This window comes from Aethalodelphis obliquidens, unplaced genomic scaffold (genome assembly GCF_003676395.1).
Source record: "Aethalodelphis obliquidens isolate GAN/ISIS:26980383/991018 unplaced genomic scaffold, ASM367639v1 scaffold2, whole genome shotgun sequence".
Taxonomy (NCBI): Eukaryota; Metazoa; Chordata; class Mammalia; order Artiodactyla; family Delphinidae; genus Aethalodelphis; species Aethalodelphis obliquidens.
This window is the reverse complement of record NW_020837946.1, coordinates 55,018,235-55,037,750: the sequence shown is the minus strand read 5'-3', so window position 1 is coordinate 55,037,750 and position 19,516 is coordinate 55,018,235. Positions and strand designations below refer to the sequence as shown.

Sequence of the window (19,516 nt, the reverse complement as noted above, 5' to 3'; positions counted from 1 at the left end):
ATATGAACAATCTGAAGGATAAAAACCATATGATCATCTCAATAGATGCAGAAAAAGCTTTCGACAAAATTCAACCCCCATTTATGATAAAAACTCTCCAGAAAGTAGGCACAGAGGGAACTTACCTCAACATAATAAAGGCCATATATGACAAACCCACAGCCAACATCATTCTCAAAGGTGAAAAACTGGAACCATTTCCACTAAGATCAGGAACAAGACAAGGTTGCCCACTCTCACCACTATTATTCAACATAGTTTTGGAAGTTTCAGCCACAGCAATTAGAGAAGAAAAAGAAATTAAAGGAATCCAAATCAGAAAAGAAGAAGTAAAGCTGTCACTCTTTGCAGATGACATGATACTATACATAGAGAATCCTAAAGATGCTACCAGAAAACTACTAGAGCTAATCAATGAATTTGGTAAAGTAGCAGGAAACAAATTTAATGCACAAAAATCTCTTGCATTCCTATACACTAATGATGAAAAATCTGAAAGAGAAATTAAGGAAACACTCCCATTTACCATTGCAACAAAAAGAATAAAATACCTAGGAATAAACCTACCTAAGGAGACAAAAGACCTGTATGCAGAAAACTATAAGACACTGATGAAAGAAATTAAAGATGATACAGACAGATGGAGAGATATACCATGTTCTTGGATGGGAAGAATCAACATTGTGAAAATGACTCTACTACCCCAAGCAATCTACAGATTCATTCCAATCCCTATCAAACTACCAGTGGCCTTTTTCACAGAACTAGAACAAAAAATCTCACAATTTGTATGGAAACACAAAAGACTCTGAATAACCAAAGCAACCTTGAGAAAGAAAAACGGAGGTGGAGGAATCAGGCTCCCTGACTTTAGACTATACTACAAAGCTACAGTAACCAAGACAGTATGGTGCTGACACAATAACAGAAATAGAGATCAATGGAACAGCAGAGAAAGCCCAGAGGTAAACCCACACACATATGGTCACCTGAACTTTGATAAAAGAGGCAAGAATATACAGTGGAGAAAAGACAGCCTCTTCAATAAGTGGTGCTGAGAAAACTGGACAGCTACATGGAAAAGAATGAAATTCAAACACTTCCTAACACCATACACAAAAATAAACTCAAAATGGATTAAAGACCTAAATGTAAGGCCAGAGACTATAAAACTCTTAGAGGAAAACATAGGCAAAACACTCTATGCCATAAATCACAGCAAGATCCTATTTGACCCACCTCCTAGAGAAATGGAAATAAAAAGAAAAATAAACAAATGGGAACTAATGAAACTTAAAAGCTTTTGCACAGCAAAGGAAACCATAAACAAAATGAAAAGACAACACTGAGAATGGACGAAAATATTTGCAAAGGAAGCAACTGACAAAGGATTAATCTCCTAAACATACAAGCAGCTCATGCAGCTCAATATCACAAAAACAAACAACCCAAACTGAAAATGGGCTGAAAATCTAAATAGACATTTCTTCAAAGAAGATCTACAGATTGCCAACAAATACGTGAAAGGATGCTCAACATCAATGAAAACTACAGTGAGCTATCATCTCACAGTGGTCAGAATGGCCATCATCAAAAAACCTGCAAATGCTGGAGAGGGTGAGGAGAAAATGGAACCCTCTTGTACTGTTGGTGGGAATGTGAATTGTTACAGCCACTACTGAGAACAGTATGGAGGTTCCATAAAAAACTAAAAATAGAACTACCATAGGACCCATCAATCCCACTACTAGGCATATACCCTGAGAAAACCATAATTCAAAAAGAGTCATGTACCACAATGTTATTGCATCTCTATTTATAATAGCCAGGACATGGAAGCAACCTAAGTGTCCATCGACAGATGAATGGATAAAGAAGATGTGGCACCTATATACAATGGAATATTACTCAGCCATAAAAAGAAACTAAATTGAGTTTTTTGTAGTGAGGTTGATGGACCTAGAGTCTGTCATAGAGAGTGAAGTAATTCAGAAAGAGAAAAACAAATATCATATGCTAACCTGTTTATATGGAATATTAAAAAAAAGTTGTTGTGATGAACCTAGGGGGCATGACAGGAAAAAAGACACAGACATAGAGAATGGGCTTGAGGACATGGGGAGGGGAAATGGTAAGCAGAGACAAAGTGAGAGAGTAGCACTGACATATATACACTACCAAATGTAAAACAGATAGATAGTGGGAAGCAGCTGCATAGCACAGGGAGGTTAGCTCAGTGGTTTATGTCCACCTAGAGGGGTGGGATAGGGAGGGTGGGAGGGAGATCCAAGAGGGAGGGGATATGGGGATAGATGCCTACATATAGCTGATTTACTTTGTTATACAGCAGAAACTAACACACCATTGTAAAGCAATTATACTCCAATAAAGATGTTAAAAAAAATAAAAAAAATATTATGAGCAAAAAAAAAAAAAAAGCGTAAACAGAATGAATAGTGAAAAAATAGAAGCATGAAGGTCAGAGGCCACAAGAGGAGGGAGCATATAGGAGGCCAAGAAACAGAGTGGAGGAGTATCATCTGATGTGGGTGTTGAAGGATGAATAGAAGTTCACCAGGAGAATTAGGAAACATAGACTGTTCCAGTCAGAGAGAACATCATGGGCAGAGTACAGTTCCAATCTCATCTGAATATAGCACAAAACCATGAGATGCAGACCTATAGGGCCCCAGAATCGATGGAAATGCTGCTTGATTCAGGACTTGCCCTAACTAGCCCTGAGAACCTATAAGGTGTCAGCTTTGCCAAGCTCCCTTTGGTGGCCTTGGGCCACAGCACTGGAGTTTGACTTTCCCTCCCAGAACCTCCCCTTCAAAGCTGTGGTCACAGTTTTTGTTGTGGCAGGTGATAGATATACAGACTCTTCCTATGGAAAGGCAATTGTCTTTGTTTCCTTTTCTCTTTCTTTGCTGCATTCAGCAGCAAACTCTTTCCCTCCTCTTCTGGGAGAAATTGAAGATCAAAAAGCCCTCTGTGTCCTCCAGGAAAAAGAACTTGTTTTTGGTTAAGTCAATGGCTCTGAGTCAATGGGCCATCAGGATCTATTTTGAAAGAACCAGAGGAGAAAGGAGTGTGCTCTTGGGGAGGTAAGAAAAGGGGAATGAACACTGTGGCCGTCTCACAGAGGTCAGGGAGTGGGGTAAGAGAGGAAGGAGAGAGCCCCTGGGAGCATGGCAGCTGTACCCAGGAAGGAGATGCACCCAGCAAAGGACCACTGTGGAGGCATTGGTTGAGCTCCCGTGAGCCACATGGTAGTTGAATCAGGACCATGGACGGTCCCACCTTTGCTCAAGTAGATACCTCCCGTTGCTTGCAGTCAGGGACCCACCAGCCACTCCTCCCATGGGAGACTGGTGAAGACTTTAGCTCCTCAGGGTCCAGCACCTCACCCACTGAGCAACCAATGGGAGGGGCACTTGTCTGGGCAATGCACTTCTGCCCAGTGCCCAAACACATGCCTAAGAACCTCAAGAAATCTAAGAAGGAAGGGCAGGATCCTGGGTACCTAGAGGAGTGCTGGTGGGGGAGTCCTGCACACATGGACTTGGGTGGGAAGCTGAAATAAACCAGCTCAAGACTCCCTGAGAGCTGGGAGCATGACATTCCTCCTCCATCAGTAATATGTTGTGTAATTATTTGTTAATGGTCTGATAGAGGAGGGTAGGAATTGGGTGTGTCTACTGTTAACTCCTAAGTGCCCAGCACAGTCTTCATGGGCAAACCTGCACATGGAAGAAGCTCGTTAAATATTTATTGGATGAGTGAATGAAAGCCTGATAGTCTCACTGAAAGTTATTTTTCTAGTTCTACCCAAGCCATGCCACAATATCCTCTGGTGGATTTTCTGCCAACCACCCCTGTGAATACTTCACACTTAGACACACACACACACACACACACACACAGAGGAATCCTAGACACACACACACACACACACACACACACACACACACACACAGAGAGAGAGAGAGAGGAATCCAAGATTAGGTAATATGAGCCAAGTAGCCTTCTAACTTTGAGTGAACCCAATGCACTATTTGTTCACACACCACTGGGACTATTTGTAATAGGAGACACACAGAGAGGCCCTCACCCCTGCAGCCCTAGTCTTCAGGCTCCAATCTGAGCTTGCCAGCTGTGTGACTCTGAGCAGTGAGACAGCCTGCTTCATCCCTCCAAGAAGATTGGTCCTTGCAGTGCAGATGTGTGAGTGTGACATGGCGGCCCTGTGAGGTTATCATGAACTTCTTGTGGCATTCTTCTTCCTATGTCTTAGTAACGGAAGGATAGTAGATATTTACAGGCAGCTGAAGGTGTGTTGACTGCGTTAGACTTTAAGGTTAGAGATGTGAGATAAGAATACCCTAAAGCAAGTCCTGCCTGTTCAGCATGGTCTTTCTAGCCCAGAGAATCGCCACCTGCAGTCTTGGCCCTGACAGAACCACCATCCCCTTTGGCCACTGCTTCTCTGATTCACGTACTTGGTTGGATCTTAATGGCTTCCCGCCCACCTCAACCTCAACTTGCTGTACTGTGGGTTTTGCTTGAGTCCTTGCTGCCCCTCTCAGCTGCAGCCTCACCTGAGAGATGCCTCGTCTATGCTCTATGGTGCCTGGTAGCTTACAGGGCACGTGGCAACTCTATAATTGTGCGATGAGTAAGGGTAAACTCTACGCTCACTGGTAGTTTATCTAAGTCCCTAAGTCCACCTGAAGAGTATTAAAAGAGAGATAGGAAATTAAATAACATTACAAAAGAGATTTTTGAAGATAACCGAGGTCATCATTTAGGAAGTAATACAGATTTTGTAATGAATAATATAGATTTAACCAACATTGCTTCCATTTACAAAAGGACACTTCGAATGTTAGCATCCTACAGCTTGAATACTATCTACTCCAACTAACAGCCCCTCTATATTGGTTTTAGAACAATCTAGGCATCTTAGAAAACAAACAAAAACTTCACCCAGCACCCTTAACTTTTTCTGCTATTAGCCTCGGCATGCTGTAATTTTTCTAATGGTTTGAATTTAGTGAGCAGACTCATGTTAATTTCATAAACAGAAACTTATAAAGATGGTCAGAAATTCCCAACTCTTGGTGGGAATGGTGAAAAGAAAAAATGCAGTTTCATGCACAAATATGATTTCAACATGGGTTGAATGGATAACTGTCTACATGCCAGGTTGGGGGAAAAGATCTACAATTCCAGCTGAGGGCTCTCTTCTGCCTGCCTGAAATATCACCGTTAGAATTTCATCAATATACATCAGAGAATTATTCCCTATTAAAATGAAAATACCTTTGAGGCAATGGGGTGGAAGGAAAGGCTCATAAAGCGGACAGAAAATGAGAATAATTCCCTAAGAAATGCGACAACAATTCAACAACTAGACAGAAAAGGATGAAAGGAGGAAGAAGAACTTCTGCACCAGCAAGAGGTGAGGCTGTTTAGGACATCAGCCCCTGGTGATGGATCTGGGTTTGGAAATAGGGACCAGGTGAGTTGACTAACAAACAGCTGAAGACTAAGGAACATCATGCTGCTTTGTTTCTGTAGTTTAAAATTACAGGTTTATGAAAGGATTTCCACAAATAAGAATTCACAGGAACAAGCAAACTCTTAATACTGAAGCATGATGCCTAAGGCACGGGGGTCAGCAAAGGGATGGAGCCTGGAGGCCTGTGAAGTGGTAGAGAAGGACAACGTTGGGGATCAAAAGGAACCGGAAACTCAACCTCTCCTCTTTATGGTTTTGGTAAAAGTCCACCTGATCCTGCCCTTCATGTGCTGGGACGATGGGTCCCAATGCCCTGTTACAAAGTTCCACACCCCACCAAGGGAGCAGAACCAGCGAGGGGCAAAACCTGAACATTGAGATTAGAACCAGGGCAATGGGGCGCCACCCTGGGTGTGAGGAGGAGAGTGCGGAGCCACTGACCAGGGTAAGGCTTTGCTTGGGTTTTCCATTCATGCCACTGGCCTGATCCCACGCTCTCTCTCCCCTTGTTCCATACCCGGAGCCCCATCTTTTCGGCCTGCTAGTTGGGGTTGGGAGTGCAATCTATCGCTATGGACATATGTGGCTGGCCACCCAGGCATCACTTTCCAATGAATTGGCCGGAAGAAATATTTCAATGTTCATGCATTCAATAGAAACGATGGAAATCCTCTGCATCAAAAGTATAACAGAGCCCCTTTGTCACCTCTGAAACTAAGCATGTATTTGCTTTGCCTCAGCGTGTAGTTGGATGTCGTCTTGGAAAAAAATACTCAACTTTCCACACGTTTTTCATGGTTTCACTGTGCAGCAAGATAAATAAGACTTTATATACTTTTACTTACAGATCCAGTAAATACTTATATTGGTTTGTGCCATAAAAGCACAGGAAGCATTATAAGAAAGTTTCTGCTCTTCGGGCCAAATAAAGCAATCACCTGCAGTGAGGAAACAATCTATCAAGTAAGGCAAGGAGGGTGCAGGGCTGATTCCTCAGCCACGATTCCCTGTCCAGAATCTTATCTGGATTTATGCTCAGATGGGCGGAGGTGTGCCCCAAAACACGCTCACACATACATCCATGCACACAGTGTCACACACATACTATTTTTAATTTGCTCTTTGACTTCTATCAGATATTTTATTAGTCCTTTCTGTCTTGCCTTTCTGTCAGACTCTCCTTCCACACTGATGAACATTTTAACTTTGCCCTGACTGTGTTGTTGGTGGTATATGTTGGTATTTGATTTAAGCTGAATGTCCCAATAGGCAAACATATTTTGGAAATGAAATTGTATTTAGAAACCCACATATAAGTGTCAGTGAAAATATTCACAAATTTAACAACACTAAACATTTTCATTTAAACGGTTAGGAACTCAACCATGTTTACATGGGTTGGCTATTTTTGTTAGTACCCAGTAGGATACACATTAGAAGAATTATTTTTTCCATCATGGTGCATTTATTAAGATGTACTATGTACCAAGCATCATGCAAAGTGCTTTACAGTATCTTATTTAATCCTCCAACAACCCAAGGGGTAATGTTCCATCATTAGTCCCAATTTAGGCCCCCTAGCACAGATGAGGAAACTGATGAGGTTAAGGATTTAAGTAAGGATAAAAGCCCAAGGTCACATAACTAGAAAACTGCTGAAATCTGCCCCCTGGCCCCTGTGTTTGTAGCAACTCCCCTATGCTGCCTTCACAATCATTTGAATGCTCTCTTAGCTTAGGTTCACCATGGCGTTGCCATGGCATTATTGATTCCAGGTGGTCCGGTCCAGGCAGCACTTATTTATTTATTTACCTTTGTAAGTCTGTCTCTCATCATTTATAAGTTCCATAAGGAAAGGATTAAGGTTCTCAAATGTCAGCAATTACTATAGCCTCGTACTTCTTTCATGGTCAGTGCTTCATAAATGTGGGTTGGTGGTATGCTAAGCGCACATGTCTGGAGCCAAACAGATGTGCCTTTGAATCTGAGTTTTGCCACTTGCTAGAGCTGTGGCCTTGGGCATCTATTTTCTCTTCTGAAAAAGGAACGTAACAATAACTGTCTTTCATGGTCATTAAAAACATTAAGTGAGATCAAATACTTAGCACAGTGCCAGGCCCCTAGTAGGCCTCAGTATATGACAGTGTTACTAGTTTGCTAGAGTTGCCACAACAGAATACCACAGACTGGGAGGCTTAAACAATGGAAATTTATTTTCTCGAAGTTCTGGAGGCTGGCAGTCCAAGATCAAGGTGTTGGCAAGTTTGGTTACTCCTGTTCTTCTTCCCTTAGCTCACAGATGGCTGCCGACTTACGGTGTCCTCACATGGCCTTTCCTCTGTATGTGTGGACTTCCCTGGTGCATCTTCCTCTTCTTACAAGGACACCAGTCATCTTGGATTAGGGCCCTACCCTTCTGATCTCATTTCGCCTTACTTACTTCTTTAAAGGCCCTGTCTTTAAATATAGTCACATTCTAAGGTACTGGGGGTTGGGTTTCAACATATGAATTTGGCGGGGGGGACACAATTCCATCTATAACAGACAGTTATCATTACGGCAGATGAACTGAATACTAAATTTCCAGGAATTCAAAATAATTCATGTCAGACCCATAGTGGTCCCCTTCAAAAGTATCCTGATTACAATTCTAGTCTTTTCTTTCTCTAGTTCTTTAGAGAAGCCAATCTAGAAAGGCTTCCTCTCCCCAGCAAACTGCACCATATTCACTCCTGGAAAGAAACATATTCTGTGCTGGGATATCTAAGATACACTGGAGGAAAACATGATTCATCAAGTTAAACATCTCAGAAGATAAGGATCAAGGGGGCTGTAAACTTGTCGAATCTGAAATCAGGCTGCCCGTTCTTCCAAGGAAGGTGATCCTCTTGTGGAGAGCTGGTAACTGAGTCCTTCTTCAGCCTAATGTCTTGATCGAGCCCTTACCATCCCTGTGTTCCTATCACTGTACTTCCCTTATTTAGAAAATGACTGCATGGCTATGCTGTTGAGAATAGGCCCAGGAAAGATTTCTTATTCCCAGAGAGCCCTGGTGTGCCAGCCTCATTTGTCTCACCCTGCCAGGCTCAACAGAATGCCTCCGGCTGCAAGGCTCTGCTCTTATCTGTCTCCCCTTATGAGGCCCTCCCCGGCGCCTCTAACAACCAGCAGTCTCTCAAATCAATCCCCCCCCCAGTACATTTTGTCATTTTTTCCTCTATACCATTTGCTATAGTCTGTTCAAGTCACTGTGTAGTCATTCCTTCACTCATTCATTCAACAAATACTTAGTGAGGGCTTCCTGTGTGCCAGGTACTTTGAAGCATGCTGTGTGCCCATTTATCCTACTAGACAGGGGCCCCCTGAAGGGCAGGACAGAACAGAAACTGTGTAGGCTTCATTTCTGTACCACCCAGACGGCTTTCCCTAAATGTTAGCTTAATTTGATGGACAGATGTAAAAGGATACTTTCTCTGAGAACAGTTTCCTGGGAAGGAAGAGGTGGTTAGGAAAAAAGGAGGAAGCAGTATCTGGAGGTCTGAAGAAAAGCTCCATTTCCAATGGGCAATACAAGTAACAGAGGCTTCAGTTCTCAACCTCTCTCCCCAAAGAGGGGCCCCGGGTAAGAGCGGATGTGGCACAGGCAGCGTGAGGGGAGTGCCAGGGACCGACCTCCTCATCAATCACATCAGCAATGACCAGGCAGCTCCATATCAGCTGCTCTTTCCTCCTCTGCTGCTTCTGGAATTTGTGGGTAATGTGTTTCTGAATTTGTGTCCTACTACTACATAAACAGCAAAGTGACTTAATGATGTGAAGAGTCGTTTGACAAAGCCATTCATGCTGGTTTTTCTTCAGTTCTCTTTGGGACAAGGAGAGGGATAGATGAATCAAAGCTGGATACAGATGCTGATTACAGACACCAGAAGTAGAACTGAAGATTTAAATAACGGCACTTCACCGCCTTCCTTATTTTCTGTTAAACTCTCATAGTCTCTGACCATTAGCATCATGGGTTGTTAGCCCCACACATGAGTCAAATGTGCCAATGCTGCTCTCTTGGTTTCGGCCGCGAAGTAGAGGAGGTAAGAACAGGATGTGTGCAGAGGGGGTGGAACTGACAAGGTGAGGGGCAGGGCAGCGAGGGAGGAGGGAGGGAAACTGGGTCATCAAGTGCTCATTGAGCACCTACTGAATGCTTTGAACTGTGTAAACATTGGATAAGAGGGTGCAATGTAGAAATGCCTTCAAAAGCAACCTCACCTGATTTAGGATGGCCAAGAAATAGTAGTTCACTCAGATCCTTTGAAGAGAAATAAAAAGAAAGGGAGCTAGCATTTCCTGAGTGGCTACCACCTGCAGCTAGTTTCTCGTTGAGTATCACACCCCTATGAGGTTCAGAGAGGTTAACCAACTTGTTGGCAAGAAGCTTGAACAAGTTAAGAAGAAATGAGAAGTCTAAGGGGAAAGGGAGAAGGGTGGTAGAGCAAAGGCTTTGGACAGTTTTGTACTCTGACTGCCGGCACTCAGGAAGAGAGTACTAAACAGGCCCAAGCATGAAATTCAAGTTGGAAATGAGAGACCGTGTGAGCAGGGGAGCCTAAAATCCATGTCAGCCTTGGCTGGGTGAGATAGCTCGTGCTTTTTAGGTATCTGGATCATCCACCCGGCATCCAGACCACCTTGGGGCTTTCCTCCCCTCCCCTCCCCCTCTGCCCCTGCCCAGTAGTGATACCAAGCAAGAAGGGAAGAGCTGGGCAGGAGACTTAAAAATTTCTAACACCAAAGGAGGATGCCAGCTTAGAAAACAGAGGGAGGAGAGAATCTTGATGGGGTAGAAATTAAAAAAAAAAAAAAAAAAAAAAAAAGATATTGGGGGAGGGGAAGAAAAGAGTGTGTGGGAGAGCTCCGAGGGGGAGGCAGGAGGAGGAGAAATATGCCGTGGTGACCTAGTAGGATGTCCCTGAGGTCTGCCAGTGATGCTCTGTGCTGGGGGAGAGTGCTGATGAGTTGGGCCACTCTGAACATTCCATGCTTTTTATGACTATGTAACAACATTAGATAGATCAGCATGAATCCCAAGTATGTTCAAACCTTCTTTGAATTCCTTTTTGAACATTCACACTGTGGAAGGCAGGAGGAGAAAGAACATCTCCCCTCCTCCTGAATCACGGAGTACCTGAGATCCACCAGCCAGGACCTGCAGCTGGCCATTGGTCCAGATCACCTTATTCAGTAACTGTCTATCAGGTGATTTTCCTTATTGGGCCTCCTTATGGGAATAACTTCTAAAGGGGATGCTTTCCTGCTCAGTAAGTATAATGAATGGTATAATTATTCCTGATAATTTGCTCCCCTCCATGTGAGAAGATTCTATGTGCCCTTGTACCACCACACGACCCAGTTCCACCTGTGGCATGGAGATACTTCCCTGCCCATTGACTTCAGGCTTGGTATGACTTGCTTTGGTCCAAGGAATGTGAGTGGAGATGACTGTCTACCACCCCACCCCACACATACATGGAGCAAACCTGTAAGGCCCACGGTGTCATTTTGTCTTGTGCTTGAATCCTGGAATGAAGAAGATGGGTGAGGGGAGCCACAGAGCCACAGTCAACCTATAACTGACACAGAATGAGAGCTAGAACAAACCTTTGTTGTGGTTCTTTCCTCAATATAACCTAATGAAAGTAGCTCTAATGACCCTTTCCTTTGTACCCCCTCCTCATTCTATATTGCCCTGGCTTTATAGGTCCAGTGTCTAGTAAAGGATAACTGTTTCCATTCAGGAATACTTTTCCTTCTTACCTCAAACAATAGCAGATTTTGTATGTCACAGAAAAATCATGGTCTAAGGAGAGAGAAAAACTGGCTACTGAGAAAGAAAAAGAGATTAAGCGTATCTCAGGTCTTTGGGTGACTTAGCACCCCTGGGTGTAAAAGAACAAGGGCCAGAACTCTCACCAGGGTATATGCAGCCCCAAGCACCTCTAGAATGGGCTCCTAACGCTCTTAGGTGGAAGCATCAGCTTCCACCTTAAATCAGTGGTTTCGATACTCAGTTCTGTTCTAGATTAACCTGAGTAGATTACAAATCCAGATTCCCAGGCCCTGTCTTGAGATTCTGATTCAATAGGTCTACGATGGGGGACCTGGAATCCTTTATTTTCTAAACATTCCCCAGGTGATGCTGGTGAGATGCTGGGTTGTGAAGTCACCACCAGCCCCCCTCCACTGGCAGGCTTGCAGGGCTTTTAGGGTGCCAGGAAAACCCAGGCTCTGCCAGGATTCTGGTCTGAAGACTAGATTGGATTCTGGCTTCTCTGGGCCAGATGAGAGTCTGGGCCCAGTGCTGAAGAGCCCCCCATATTCAAGGAATACTTAGCCCCCTGTGGTCCTTTGTGGAGGGGAGGGGCAGCAATGGCATGAATATAACTGTTCTCCCAGGTCCCTCTTCACCCTCTCCCCAAGCTTATCAGGTGGGCTCAGTCCTCTTCCACTGCTGAGAGGGAGGGATGGTATCAGCCTCTGCAGCCAGTTGATGGGCCCAGGAAGCCAAGAGGTCTTCTGCTGAAGTCCCCACAGAGGTTAGCCGCCTGCCTATTAGCTGTCGCTCACCTATGGGGTCTCTGTGCCTTCCCATGCTCTTTGGACTGCTGCTACTGAAGTCTCCCAGGAGTTGGACCTAAGCCCCGGTGAACAAAGCGAAAGAGCAATGCATAGGAAGGAAGTCAGGTCATAGAGAGACAAAGCTGCTGGAGGACAGAAGACAATTTGTACATCACCATCATCACCGACATTTAAGGATTATCGCCATCACATTTAAGGATTACAGCAGAAAAACTGGACTAAAAATGGAACTTTTAAAAACAAAATTCAGTAGATAAATTGGAAAAGATGGTACCTGTGCCAAGTACTCAGTTGAAAGATCAAGTAGGAGAAATATATTGACACACAAGAAAAATGAAACTATTTGGAAATCTAGAGGGAAAAAACAAAATGCTTGGAGGATAGCTCCAGGAGGAAAATAAGCAAACACCAGGAATTCCATATTACTCAGCCATTAAAAGGAACGAACTTGGGGGCTTCCCTGGTGGCACAGTGGTTGAGAGTCCACCTGCCGATGCAGGGGACATGGGTTCATGCCCCGGTCTGGGAGGATCCCACATGCCGCGGAGCGGCTAGGCCCGTGAGCCATGGCCACTGAGCCTGCGTGTCCGGAGCCTGTGCTCCACATGGGAGAGGCCACAACAGTGAGAGGCCCGCGTACCGCAAAAAAAAAAAAAAAAAAAAGTAACGAACTTGGGTCACTTGTAGAGACGTGGATGGACCTAGAGACTGTCATACAGAGTGAAATAAGTCAGAAAGAGAAAAGCAAATATCGTATATTAACGCATATATGTGGAATCTAGAAAAATGGTACAGATGAACCGGTTTGCAGGGCAGAAATAGAGACACAGATGTAGAGAACAAACATATGGACACCAAGGGGGGGAGGGGGGGTTGGGATGAATTGGAAGATTGGGATTGACATATATACACTAATATGTATAAAATAGATAACTAATGAGAACTTGCTGTATAGCACAGGGAACTCTACTTCACTTTTCTGTACAGTAGAAACTAACACAACATTGTAAAACAACTATACCCCAATTAAAAAAAAAAAACAAACCAGGAACTGCAGAAGGGGAATAAGGAACCTACTGAGGAAAGGAAATAATGAAACAGCCAAAATAGACCATCTTCCTAAATTGAAGAAAGACCAGAGTCTGTAGAAATGATGAAAAATGGCCTACATCCAGGCATGTTCTGATAAAATTCCTGAAAACTAAGGTAGCAGGAAAAACAAATCTACAAGCTGCCAAACAGAAACAATGAGTAACTTAAAAAGGAAGAAGAATCAGACTGGTATTTATTTCTCAATGCAACGTTGAACGCAAAAGGATAGCATCTGAGCACACGTGAGAAAAAAAAAAAAAAGCAACCCTAGATTCCTACGCCCAGCAAAGATGAGCTTCACCTGCCAGTGAGAGAGAACTATATTTGTTGCTAGGTAAGGATTCAGAGGCCCTAACCAAAAAGTGGGCCTGAACAGAGATGCGGAGAGAGTGAAAGATGAAAAGGAGAGGAAAATTGTGCTGAGCAATGAAACTTGCAATATAGAGAGCTCAATCTACCTGGGAGATAATAAAAGATTGACTGGGATTATCTAATATAAGTGTCTAATAAGGATTACTGAAATAAGATAGATATTGACTGCCTGGGGAAACCTAATAACCACCTTGACGAGAAAGTATTAAAAACTATGACAGCAAAACTTAGGGTTGGAGGGTGGATATGAGGTGGGTGGGCACAGGGGAGGAGAAGAGAAGGGAGGAAAACATTTCATGATCTCAGCTGCTTAGAGTGGGGAGCAGAAATGTCCTGAAGGTTCACTGAGGTGGTGGTGGAAGATGCAGTGGGGAAACGGTTGACTTCTGGCCTCCATGTAACACCAAGTACTCTGGAGTACTCTCCACACAGGTGGAGGAGAAGGAATGGCTTGAGAAGCACCAAAGATTTTCTCAGGGACCTGCTTCACTGCTCCTGAAATACTACCTAATGGTTCCTCACCTGGGCCCTGTTTTGACAGGTTAGCTCCCAACTCTGAGTCCACCCCTGCTCTGGGAACTACCCTGATCTGCCCTGTCCTATGCTCCACTTTGCACTCATTTGCTGTGGGCCCTGCGCTCTCAGCAGCTGGTTCCAGCCCTCCTTGCACCTAAGTCACCACACTTCCCAGCTAGATGGGCTGAGGGCAGTACAGGGAGTCTGCTAGGGAGGGTCTGGGCCAAGCCCCAAATGGCTCGGGATCTCTGAACTCAGGAAAGAGTTGTCCAAGGAGAGCATTCAAAACAGCTCTCTTGGACCAGTTTAAATCCTTAGGGATGCTGGAATGATTCCTTCCACACACACACACACACACCCATGGTCCTTCTAATTCTGAACTCCATTTTGAATCTTTGGGTTCTTGGGCGACTTGCAGACTGCCTGTCATTGGATTGCCTGTAGCATTCTGGGATTTCATGAGAGCATTTGAGACCTTTGTCTCATCCTCAGCTCAGCTCATTAGAAACAAAGGAGAATAGGTGTGGGCCTCTGAATATCACTCAGAAAGTTGGAAAATGATAGAAGGCTGGTGTCTTCTAGTTTAATGCCAGAGAAGTTGAATGACTTGCCCAAGGTGAGAGCACCTGTCGGTGTCAGAGTCAGGATCAGGATCTCCTGATTCCTGGTCCAGGGCTTCCAGTTTGAGGCAAAATTTACAAACATTCAGGGCGCTCTGCTCCATCTCTGTCTTAGATCTGACCTACTTAGTAGCATTATGTAGCTTTGCCTTGACTATGAGGCATTTTAGATGATACATTTAACATCATGGTCCTATTTATACTTCTATACCAAGAAAATTCCACCACATGGAAACATATTTAATTCATCAAATAAATTATAAATAATATAGATTATCCAAGAGAGAATATTCTTAAAAATTGTAATTACCACTAAGAAGAAATAGTTTTCCTTTATAATAATGATTTGATTACATGGAAACTTTAGACTGAGTCCATTTTATGGATCCATATAGAACTGTGCACTAACCCATCTAAGAAAGAGTAGATAGACTGTAAATTTATATTCCAAAAGCGAATCAAGTCATATTTCTCATCATGCCAGTTACTCTTACAAAGACACACCAGGTGAATAAAGCCCTTTATCTGTCTTATCTATTCTTGTCTTATTAAATACTGAGCTCACTCAGTGCCCTCGGCTTCCTAGCAACAGTATATGGGTAATTTTTCTAAGAGTCATGAACCGCAGGGTGAAGGAAAAAAGCTTCTTGCTCTTATCTAACGTGGCTGGATATAAACTACGCGCATGAGACAGCAGTTATTTTTTTATTCTTTTAAAGGTCACAAAGGATAAATGATTACAATAACACTTCATCCACTGACTCTAGGTTTTTACTAGTAAATCCTGATACTGATTTTAAAAGCTGAAAATCTTTAATTCAAATATTTCTGATCGGACCATAAATCCTTAAAATTCAAATCTTTTCCTGAATGAAAGATCTATGAAAATAGATGATGGATTTCATGGGCTGTCAAAGAAAAAATGTTACATTTCATAGTTTGTCACTGAATATGACATAAAACACCTGAAGGTAGATTATTTATACTGATAAAATTATTCTTGGGCATCGGAAGCTGTTTTCTGGGGAATAAAAATAAAATATCGAAATAACTAGAAATTTTCTGCTTTCGAATTAGGTGGTGAAAATAATGTGGGAAACTGCCAAAGCTATTTTCTTTGAGTCAAATATGGGGTATGTTATTGCAAGTATAGGCCAGAGTAGACTAGTTTCCCATGAGACACAATATATTTTAGCAACCATCTACCATTATTTTTGCTGGAGATATAGGGGTTCATCTTTTAACTGCTTTTTGTTGTTGTTATTGTTCTTTTTTACACTTCCTTCCCAGAGGTCACTGAACATTAGATTCATATTTCAGTCAGATTAAGGATGTCAAACATTATTCTCCTCTTTCTGGGTAGTGATTGTGGGATTAAGAAGCAAGTTAGCTTTGTTATTTTCTATGGCTACAGACATGTTCCTCACTCCAGCCAGCTTTCTCATCAATAAATGTGTCATGAAGGGGCTCATTAAAGAAATGTGACCAGACAAAGCAAATCCAATATCACAGCTCCCCAAAGAACTAGGAGTTAATGTGCCACAGAGATGGGTCTAGAAAGTCATCTTCCCCTAATAAAGACATCAAAGGATGCTTACTAGACGGAATAGAAGCTGGTACATGTATGTATATCTTTGTCTGTATAAATATATATGTATCCACTAATCTGCTCTTTGCAGCCCCATAAACCATTTTGCAAATAAGGACCACAATTATATGATGCCAAATATTCTTTTAAAAATTAAAAAATGCTATAAAATTATATTCAGAGATTAAAGTCTCAGTATACTGAAAGAGTTCACATATGAAGTTATAAACATATATCATTATCTCCTTTATATTAATTGTCATTTCCTTTAACTAATGGAACAAGGTATACCATACATTTAAGAGCAGGCCTTACTGCAAAGAGCATTTACAGGCAGTAGTTCCAATCCCAGCTTTGATGCTGACTTAAGCAAGTCATTTTATCTCTCTAAGATGTAGCTTAGGCCAAGAAGGGCCAAATCACTAATCTCAGAGAATTGTTTTTATGATTAAATTACGATATGACATATAAGGTGCCTGGCACATAGTAGGTGCTCAATAAATGATAGCTATAATAATGATAATAATAATTGTTAATACTATTATTTTCATCACAAATAACGAGTAATTTCTGAGGTCCTTGGATGCTTGTGACGGAGTATGGTCCCTATTTTACTATGACTTAGAAATTGCTAACTGTTATATACTACTGACACTACGAACAGAAAAATGATGAGGTCATTGGAAAAGGGAATAGGTCAGATATTTAGAGAACGTCCTGGGCAGAAGGGAAGATGCAGACTCAGAGAGCTCCCTTCTCAGACCCTGAAAATTGGAGTTGAGGTTTTATTTACAACAGTACATAATCTCAGCGGTACATAAGAAAGCTTGCCACCTCTGCCCAGTAAAATACAAATCACTGACTACCCATATTTATTTTAGGCAGTTAGATAGTTAGTACGTCGTTAATTCCTGTACATACTCAGGCTCAGTATCATTGTCAATTCCATTTTATTTCCACCTCCTTTCCAAGATCCCCAGTTGGAGGTAAAGCCCTGCTCTCTGAGCATCTCTGGATATTCTAAGGCAAGATGAATCTTTAGGAGCTGCCCTCCTTTGAGGCAATTTATAACTCAAAACAGCAATACATTTTCTTTTCAGGGTAGAAATACTGACAATAAAAATGGAGCAGCTTTGAAACATACATTACTGTAATTAAAGTGACTTGCTCTTTGGAAATTCCTGAGACAAGTCTTTACTGCAACTATTATTTAATGATAAACACAATAATTAAAGGCTTATTCTCAGAACAGTATCAATGCTAGGATCTGGACGTTCCACAACTTTTCAGATTACAGAGCATGGCCACTGCCGGATGCCCCTAATTGTTCTCAGGACTCTCTGTGCCTTTCTTTCCTTTGATGATGTGTTGACCCAGGCCAGAGTGTGTTCAGGCTGGTGTTCCCTGACACCCTGATATAGACGCCCTTAGCTGAGAGGCTTTGACAGAGATGTGGTCAAAAAATGGCTGGGCAAAGTCGATATGTACTCAGATGAGGCACAATGCCCACGAGGGTATAAAGTCTCAAAAATGGTGCAGTAAAGTCACCTATTTAACTTTATCGAATTGAGTATTTACCAGAACACTTATTGTGGATGTGTGACACATATTAATATTCCATGGAATGGTGCTCTGTGAGACACCAGTTTTGGAAATAAGTCAGACCTGTGTTTTTCATTCTTAGCTCCATAATAGAATGAACTGAGAGTTTTAAAACATATAGCAAGCCAGCCCTCTGCCCCACTTCTTTTCAGTCAGTCTGGGGGTGATGCCCAGTTATTGGTATTGTTTTTAAAAGGTCCCATCCCTAGGTGAGTCTAATGTCCAGTCAGGATACTCACTCTGACCCAGGTCTGCCACTTAGGCCACCTCTGCATCCCAGTTATCCCCTTTCGAGTATATAGAACCACAGCGAGTAAGAGAGAAAAAACCCTCCAAAGCTCTGATGTGTCAGAGAAGGTTTTCTCTGGGGTGAGATCTGAATCATCAATTGATCTTGAAGTTTTACCCCATGTGCTGATGTGCTGGTTTCACAGGCCCATGCTTCCTTCTCCTTGGTTGTTGACATTTTCAGTGGGAAGGGACAGGCTTGCCTGCTTCACACAGAATCTTTCCTGAAAACCCATACCTGCTAATATCATGGTTTTACGTGAGGAATTGCTCTTCCACAAAAAATGGTGAGACCCCCTGCTGTAGGTAAACCTTCCAAGATTTTCTCTGTGACTTAGGGTAGCCTGTCTCCCACTTGAGCTAGCAGGTGACAGAGGCCTCTGAAACTCCCATCATTGGTGCAGTTTACCTGGGAAATGAAAGCCAGGGCAATAGCCTGGTAGCTGGAGCCTTGGAAAGCTTTGTTGAATGTAAATTTCTAGCTCAAATTTGCACCTTGTCTCTGAGTTTTTCTAGAGTTTTGATGGAATAGTGAATGCATTTCTTTTCCTCCTTAAATAGGAGCCAACATTTATCAATTAAATAAGATCAGAGAGAAAAATTGGATAATTCCATGGACTCCTTTCACAATCTGCTAAACAAATAAGATTCTTTATCCTTTTCATTTGAGGGTACAGGAGAAAGAGAGCTGTTCCATATGTATCAAGCATCTGCAATGTGCCAGGATAAATACAGTTCTCTCCACACTGTCAACTCATTTAATCCTTATACAACCCCTCGGGGAGGTTCCTATTATCCCACTTTTCTGACTGTGGAAAGGGAGGTTCAGAGGGGTTAAGGCATTGCCCACGGTAGAATTAGAAGTGTGAGGCAGAGCTGGGACTTGCAGCAGGTCTAGTGATGGCGGTGGCAAAACTGTAACCAAACAATCCGTTTCCCCGCCTTACAGGGCCCACCACAAGAAACAGGTTGGGACTCCAGTCTGGGCCTGATGACCTGTTTAGAGCTCAGAAAGTTCTAGGTTTTCTATCCATCCTGCACCTTGACTCTCAGTTTATTTTGTATCATCTCCAAAATGGTATCTGAAACATAAGCATTTTCTCCTCAACGTTCTACTCTATGCTTTGAAGCAGAAGGGTTAATGCTGCGGGGAAAGGCAGCATGTCCTGCTCCACGGGCTCACATACCAGTACTTAAAAAATACACAGGTGTGCAGGCAGACTCACACCATGCTAACAGCATGAGCTTTGGCTTAGACCTGCGTTCAGATCTTATGCTTGTGAC

General features: G+C 42.7%; 1 protein-coding gene across 2 annotated transcripts in view; it reads right to left on the bottom strand.

The window, feature by feature from the left end:
- The window catches only part of PDE11A (phosphodiesterase 11A), a 419,722-nt gene that overhangs the window by 110,732 nt on the left and 289,474 nt on the right, over positions 1-19,516 (bottom strand). The window lies entirely within an intron of this gene.